Raw genomic sequence first — 8,164 nt, forward strand, 5'->3', positions numbered from 1 at the left:
GTGTATTATGAAGTCCACCGACCGTATTTTTACAAATATACAGTGACAGATAGTGTATTTATCTCGTTTGAAATTAAGCCATATTAACTGGAGAGGAGGCAGCATGGACTAGCATTACTTTGCTGTGTCCCGTCAACTTGCCGAATGAGGAGAAGGTTACAGGACGGGAGAAGCTTGCGTGCGGTGCCTTGCAGCACAAGGAGAAACTTTTGACTAATGCAAGCTCTCCCTCGCTCAGGCGGTGGACGTGCAACAGTTAATTCGGTGTCAGATTGCCAGAAGCATACACTATACTACTAGTGCTATTATTGTTTGACTTCTCGAACAGCCAAGCGCGAAGTTTACTAGTACTACTACTATAGTCCATAAAGGTACGTACTATACTAGTACTAGGACCGGATGGAGGAGCGTCTGCACTCTTATTATAATTTTAAAATGTGATAAAGCAATCTTCAACACATTTGGTTCTCTTCGAGGGTTCTCGCATGTGATAATGGAAGTTGATTGCATGGAACACTCGCCACAATTCTCGCTTAATTTTTGATCATATCCTATTACAAATAGTAGCGATCAGTAATATTTCCTCTTTTTTGTTATTCAACATGTAAACAGGTCAGCAAACCTTGCGGCGCATCTTCGTGCGAACCGTGCTTGCTGCACTTTGAATGTGGCCGAGAGCTGGCTTGATGAAACACCTCGCTTCCTACTTCTTTTTTTGCGAGGTACCTCGCTTCCTAGTGACCAGTGTCCTGGCTGATCGTCCTAAGAATGCTTATATATGAATAAAGCTATCTCATTTACCCGCAAAAAATATTAAGCTATATTAATTGGAAAGGAGGGAGTATGGACTAGCACTACTTTTTGTTGTGTCCCGTAGAACGAGGAGAAGCTTGCAGGACAAGGTGAAGCTCACTTACGCCTTTTGACTAATGCAACCTACCCTCGGTGGACATGCATCAGTCCATTCGGTGTCAGATTATCAGAGGCATACACTGTAGTACCCAACATGCGAAGTACCATCATTGTTCGACTTCACGAAGGGGCGAAGAGCCAAGTGCAGTAGTACGCGTACTTGGTTTTGCACCTTCATACTACTCCACCCCCCGTCACAGTTTATAGGGCGCGCTTCATTATGCTGCATTTCCACCACCAGAGAGACTTAGACGCGTTTGGTTTAATCCGCAATTAATTAGGGCGTGGTAACCGCAATCAAGTCCACAATTTTCTCTCCATGTACTGTAGTACTACGGAATGCATGTATGTGTGTACCCGGGGTGGAAGCACTGCATGCATGTGTGTACGCATTATTCCCTCTAGTAATAGATGCCATGCTATAACTACTAATGATATTTTTAGGCTGATCGCTAGTCGCCTTGGTCCCACAGATTTTTTTTTCTTTTTTCTGAAAAGCGCTATATAAACAGTGACGGATGGAGTAGTATGAGCGGATTCAAAGAAGAGCGTATTGATGGTTGCTTCTTCAGAGCAACTTACAGTGGGAAAGGTGGGGCTTATGATTTGACTGCTCATTACTCACTATTAATGTGGCGCAACGACCGGGCTGAGTCTCCCATGCGGTTGTGCACTACCCCCTCGGTTCTTAAATATACTCCGGAGTATTTGTCTTTCTAGAGATTTCAACGAGTGACTACTCAAATATTTGTCTTTTTAGACATTTCAAATGGACTGGCACATACGGATGCATATAGACATATTTTAGAGTGTAGATTCACTCATTTTGCTTTGTATGTAGTCACCCGTTGAAATCTCTGTTAAGACGAATAGAATATTTAGGAACGGAGGGAGTACACATATGAAGCAAAATGAGTGAATCTACACTCTAAAATATGCCCGTTTGAAATTTGTAAAAAGATAAATATTTAGGAACGAAGGAGTATAATTTTGTGCATGGCACATGGACCCGGATGATGAAGAGGCTTCTGGCAATGCTATCAAGCTTCCGTCATTTGTTTACATAATTGACGTACTATACAAATAATTTTCCAGCGACATGAAATTGTACAATGGTGTGAGCTTTCAGCTTTTGTTTCGCGTGTCTTGCCATCGATGCTCTTTTGGAAACAATAAAAAAGAACTTCCTTGCTAATGCATGTCAATTATTAGCAGATCAGAGCTAATAATTACATCACAACTGAAGACAAAGTTGTGATAACATGTTAAATTAAAATTGATCCATGCTTTCATTGGCAGCAACGTCCCCCACCCCAGCTCTGTCTAAATCAACAAGGCATGTTGGGAGAAAAAAGTAGTTGTTTACGTGGGAAAACGGGCAGTGGAGCAAGGCCGGAGGGGATACCTGGAGGTCGTCGGGATGTAACTAGGTGAGCGGCGTGTAACACCCTCGATGCGACTATAGCTCCCACGTGTCGAGGCACGACTTGGAGACATAATCGCATTGAAGGCATATGTCGCAAGTGAGGTAATCTTCACACAACCCTTGTAATACATAAGGGAAAGAGATACATAGTTGGCTTACAATCGCCACTTCACACAATTACATGAATAAACATTAAATCAATCAAATACACTCATGGTCCGACTACGGAACCAAAATAAAAGAAGAACCCCAAATGCGACAAAGGTCCCCGATCGACCCCAACTGGGCTCCACTACTGATCAACTAGAACGAAACAACATAAAGGACAAGATCTTCATCAAACTCCTCCTGAGCTTGGTTGTGTCATCTGCACGGACTCATCGGCACCTGCAAACTGGTTTTGGAAGTATCTGTGAGCCACAGGGACTCAGCAATCTCGCACCCTCGCGATCAAGACTATTTAAGCTTATGGGTGAAGTAAAGGTATGAGGTGGAGCTGCAGCAAGTGACTAGCATATTTGGTGGCTAACATACGCAAATGAGAGCGAGAAGAGAAGGCAAAGCACGGTCGATAAAAGTATGATCAAGAAGTGATCCTGGACTACCTACGTCAAGCATAACTCCAACAACCGTGTTCGCTTCCCGGACACCGCCGGAAAGAGTCCATCACGGTTACACATGCGGTTGATTCATTTTAGTTAAGGTCAAGTTCAGGTTTTCTACAACCGGACGTTAACAAATTTCCATCTTCCCATAACCGCGGGCACGGCTTTCGAAAGATCAAATCCCTGCAGGGGTGTCCCAACTTAGCCCATGACAAGCTCTCACGGTCAACGAAGGAATAGACCTCCACCCGAGACGTTCCGATCAGACTCGGTATCCCGGTACAACAAGACATTTCGACAGGGTAAAACTAAACCAGCAACACCGCCCGAATGTGCCGACAAATCCTGATAGGAGCTACACATATCTCTTTCTCAGGGCACACTCAGATTGTCTTAGGTACGGGTAGGCCAGCCCAGAGTTGCCCCTGGTGGCCACCGGCAGCTGACAGGTGGACCAACACTCAGAGGAGCACTGGCCCGGGGGGGTTAAAATAAAGATGACCCTTCGGCTGGCCGACCCAAGGGAAAGAAAAGGCTAGGTGGCAAATGGTAAAACCAATGTCGGGCATTGCTGGAAGAGCTTTACTTAAGGCGAACTGTCAAGGGGTTCCCATTATAGCCCAACCGCGTAAGGGACGCAAAATCCGGGAACATAACACCGATATGACGGAAACTGGGGCGGCAAGAGTGGAACAAAACACCAGGCATAAGGCCGAGCCTTCTACCCTTTACCAAGTATATAGATGCATTAATTAAATAAGATATAACGTGATATCCCAACAAGTAAAACAATGTTCCAACAAGGAACGACTCCAATCTTCACCTGCAACTAACAACGCTATAACAGGGGCTGAGCAAAGCGGTAACATAGCCAATCAACGGTTTGCTAGGACATGGTGGGTTAGAGGTTTGACATGGCAATTTGGGAGGCTAACAAGCAAATGGTAGGCATCATAACATTGGCATAGCAAAGAGCGAGCAAACTAGCATAGCAAAGATAGTAGTGATTTTGAGGGTATGATCATCTTGCCTGAAATCCCGCAAGGAAGAAGAACGAGTCCATGAAGAAGACAAACGGACTTACACGAACGGGTCCTCACAAACTCAACGTTAACGGAACCAACCCGAAGAAGCAACACCGGAAAGAAGCAAACAATCATGGTAAACAACCATCACACAATCATGGCATGATGCACAACAAGTATGATGCATGACCGGTTTAATGAAGCAAGGCATGGCAAAGTGCACAATCAATCCTACAAATTAAGTGGAGCTCAAATATGCAACGATTTGCATATTGACGGAACACCACGATAAGTTATTTAGTTTGATCCCGTTTATGTACCCAACAATATTAAATGTTGATTAACATGGCAAGAGGTGAAGCACAACAAAACTACCTATCTAGGCAAGTTTAAATGAGGCCGGAAGCAACGAACAACAATTCCGGAAAATCCTCATATGCATAATTTTAAGGTTTGGTACTGTTCTGCCCTACACATAATTTTAGAGTTATTAAACATGCAAAGTAAGGCCATCATGTTAAACTAGGCATTTTTCTACCCCATTTACATATAAAGTTTAATAAATTTGGAGCTACGGTTATTTGGATATGAATTAAATCATTTTAACATGGCATAGGAGCAAATTAATGCAAACAACATTTTAAGCATTTCAAACATAGATGAAAGTTGGATATTATTAATCTACACAAAATTCTGAGCAAGTTTCATATATAAAACATTTTAAACCGATGCACGGTTAGTGAGTTATTAGATGCATGAACTAGGAGGACTAACTGCAAAACTGGCAATCCCTGGATAAATGGGCAAAATCGCTCCGCAGAAAAAAAAACATGAATCGGGCCGAATCTGGGCAAGCCCAACAGCAGAAGGAAAATAATGGGGCGCTGGGTGCTCTCTCACCACGGGCTTCGGCCCGGCTGGAGGGGAAGAAGGCCGAGGCGGGGGCGGCGCGCTGGGCCGGATGGAGCTGGCCTGGGAGGCCAAGGCGGCGCTGGGCCTTGGCGCCTGCGACTTGAGAGGAGGCCTGGCGCTGGCTGCGGGAAGCTGGGCCAGTGATGCTGGGCCTTGGAGCTTTGGCCCATGCGGGGAGGAGGCGGAGGCGCTCGTCTCCCTCGATCCTGATGGGATCCCAGGAGGCAAGGGCGGCGGCGCCCGAGGTCAACGGCGAGGCGGCAGCGGCGGCTTGCCGTCGGGGAGGAGCAGAGGAGGGACCTGAGATGCGGATCCGGACGGGATCCGTCCGTTTCCGTCCGCGGTGGTGAAGATCCGGCGACGGAGGCAGCGAGGCGGCGAGAGTCGGCGCCGGCGAAGGAAGACTCGGGCGGCGGCGACCGATTGGGCTCCGCGGGTCCGATCCGGGCCCTGCGGGCCTGGCGCGGTGGAGGAGGAGAGAGAGGACGGCGGCGCTGATGTGGCACGCCGTGGTTGGTCGCGGCGGGCGGCGCGGACATGTCCGGCGCGGGAAGAAACGTCCGGCGGCGCGGATCTGAGAATTTTTAGGGTTAGGGGAAGAATGAACCGCGAATTTCGGAGGGGGGTGTATATATAGGCATAGAGGGAGCTAGGAGAGTCCAAATGAGGTGCGGTTTTCGGCCACGCAATCGTGATCGAACGACCGAGATGATGGAGCAGAGTTAGGTGGGTTTTGGGCCAAAATGGAAGGGTGTTGGGCTGCAACACACACGAGGCCTTCTCGGTCCCTCGGTTAACCGTTGGAGTATCAAACGAAGTCCAAATGGTATGAAACTTGACAGGCGGTCTACCGGTAGTAAATCAAGGCCGCTTGGCAAGTCTCGGTCCAATCCGGAAATGTTTAATCCCCACACAATAAAGAAAGGTAGAAATGACCACCGGAGGAGAACGGAACACCGGAATGCAAAACGGACAACGGGGAAAAGCTCGGATGCATGAGACGAACACGTATGCAAAAGAAATGCACATGATGACATGATATGCAATGCATGACACGCAAGTAATGACAAGGCAACAAGAGCGAATAACTGAACGACACCTGGCACATCGGTCTCGGGGCGTTACAACACTCCACCACTACGAGAGGATCTCGTCCCGAGATCTAGAATGGCGCCGGAGGGAAAACGGAGGAGAAAGAGAAGAGGTAAATTAAGTTGCTTCTTTGACAAACGAGTGAAACCAAAGAACCTTGAAAAGGTTAAGCCATTTCGAGAAAAGAATACAACAGAGATAAATGAAGTTGAAAACACTTTGTTAGAAAAGAGGGACAAAGAACATTGCGGAAAACCTTGAGGTTGAAGGGAAGATATATATAGAAAAACACTCCGGTTAAGGAAGGGGATCAAGCAAAACCAAAATTCGGGCAGCACTCCAGTTTACAAGAGATGAAGAACTTGGTAAAATGAAAGAGCTTGAGCAAAAAGGGACACAACACTCCGGTTAAAAGGATAAGCACGATCAAAACATGGTCCTAACAATCCGAGAAGATGGGTTGAGGAGAGCAACATCACAATGTCTCCGAAACGAAGGGAACAAGATCTTAAGAGAGCACGGTTACAACAAATGCTAGAACGGAGTTGTTGGAAAAAACCAACAACGAAAGAATAAGCTTGATATGGTCTTGTGGGGTACATCCCAAATTAAGAGATGACAACCTGCCACTCACGGAAAAAGAATTGGATTGATATGAACAAGGAGACGAGAAAGCTTATCACCGGAAGGATATATGAAGAACTTGGATCATATATGAGCACAATTATAGCAACAATCCTTAGGAAAGGCTTTTGGTGAAATATAACCCAGGATAACCCAACGAGGAGGTTGATGAATTTAAAATATCTCATTCTTGACCACATGTGAATCATGAAAACATGACTCAAATTATCAAAATGACATAATACCACCTCCAAGAATATGGAAGACAGAATTGCACTCCGGATAGCAAGAAGAAGAAAGCTAGAACTTCTTAGAAGAGAATCTTGAAGAAAAGCTTGGAGAAGGAATTAACTCCTTGATGAACCATTTGTAGAGCCTCCATGAAGAACTCCGGTAAACAAAAGGAATGAAAAGAAAGAGAAATTGAAAACACAAGGTGAATCCTTGCAATGATTTAGAAGGATCTCGCGATGGAATAGTTGAGAGAACTTGGAACTCCGGGAAAAGAAAAAAAATAAAGCATCTCGAACTGAGAATATGATATGATGAACCACTCCGGAAAAAGGAATTAATCACTTGGATGGAACAAGAATAAGAATTATGTTATGCGTATCCTTTACCAATTAAATTGATGGCAATCAACGGATTTGACATATTACTTATTCTCGTAGAAAGGATTAAGATAGATATGACACAAACTTGAGAAGGTCTTCAGCGAACCATCGGAAGGATTGAAAACGACGAATAATTGATATGATAACAAGGTAAGAAGAATCTTGAGCGAACCAGCGTAAGAATTGAAAATGAATGAAGAAGAAAAAATAAAGAAGCACCGGGAAGAATTAGAGAGCAAATGAAGATGCTTGAGGGAATTTACATAAAACAGAACGAAGAGATCACGAGCCGATTAAAGATCACTTGAGCGAAACACCGGTAAAATAGGAAAATGATCACTGAAGGCTGAGAATGAATAAATCGGAATTGATGGACTCCGGATGAACAAGACTGAAAAGGCTCCTGAATTGCTCCGGATGGATAAAAGAATTCTCACCTTGGAACAATTATGAGAGAATGTCAACAAGCTAGAATCACGAATCTTGAAGAGAATGGAGCAAGATTGAGATGAAAAATCTTCTTCAGTCCTCAAAATCCGAGAACGACGACGAGAAACACCACCAAGACTTGTTGAGGTAAGAATGGAAAGGTTGAGCCACGATGAAAAGAATTTAACCGATCTTGGGGAAATGCATTTGACTGAAGATAAATCATTCTTACGTCAAACTTTTGAAAAAGAATTGAGAATAACTCCGGGAAAATAAGAAGAGTCAGGTAAGATCCTGGAAAAGACCTGTGGGTTAGGGCCCACTCAAAAGATACACCGTTGAACGATTACTTGAGAAGGAGAATGCACCGGTTGAGAAGGTATTGAAATAAGGAAAAGATATGATCAACAAAGCTTGACTTGAGACCACCGGAGAAGAAGGGGAACGAACAATGATGAACTTGAGGCTCCGTTAGGATCTTCATGAGAATCACCGAGTAAGAACATGAAGGAAAAATAATGGAGA

Source organism: Triticum dicoccoides, chromosome 6A, assembly GCF_002162155.2.
Source record: "Triticum dicoccoides isolate Atlit2015 ecotype Zavitan chromosome 6A, WEW_v2.0, whole genome shotgun sequence".
NCBI lineage: Eukaryota > Viridiplantae > Streptophyta > Magnoliopsida > Poales > Poaceae > Triticum > Triticum dicoccoides.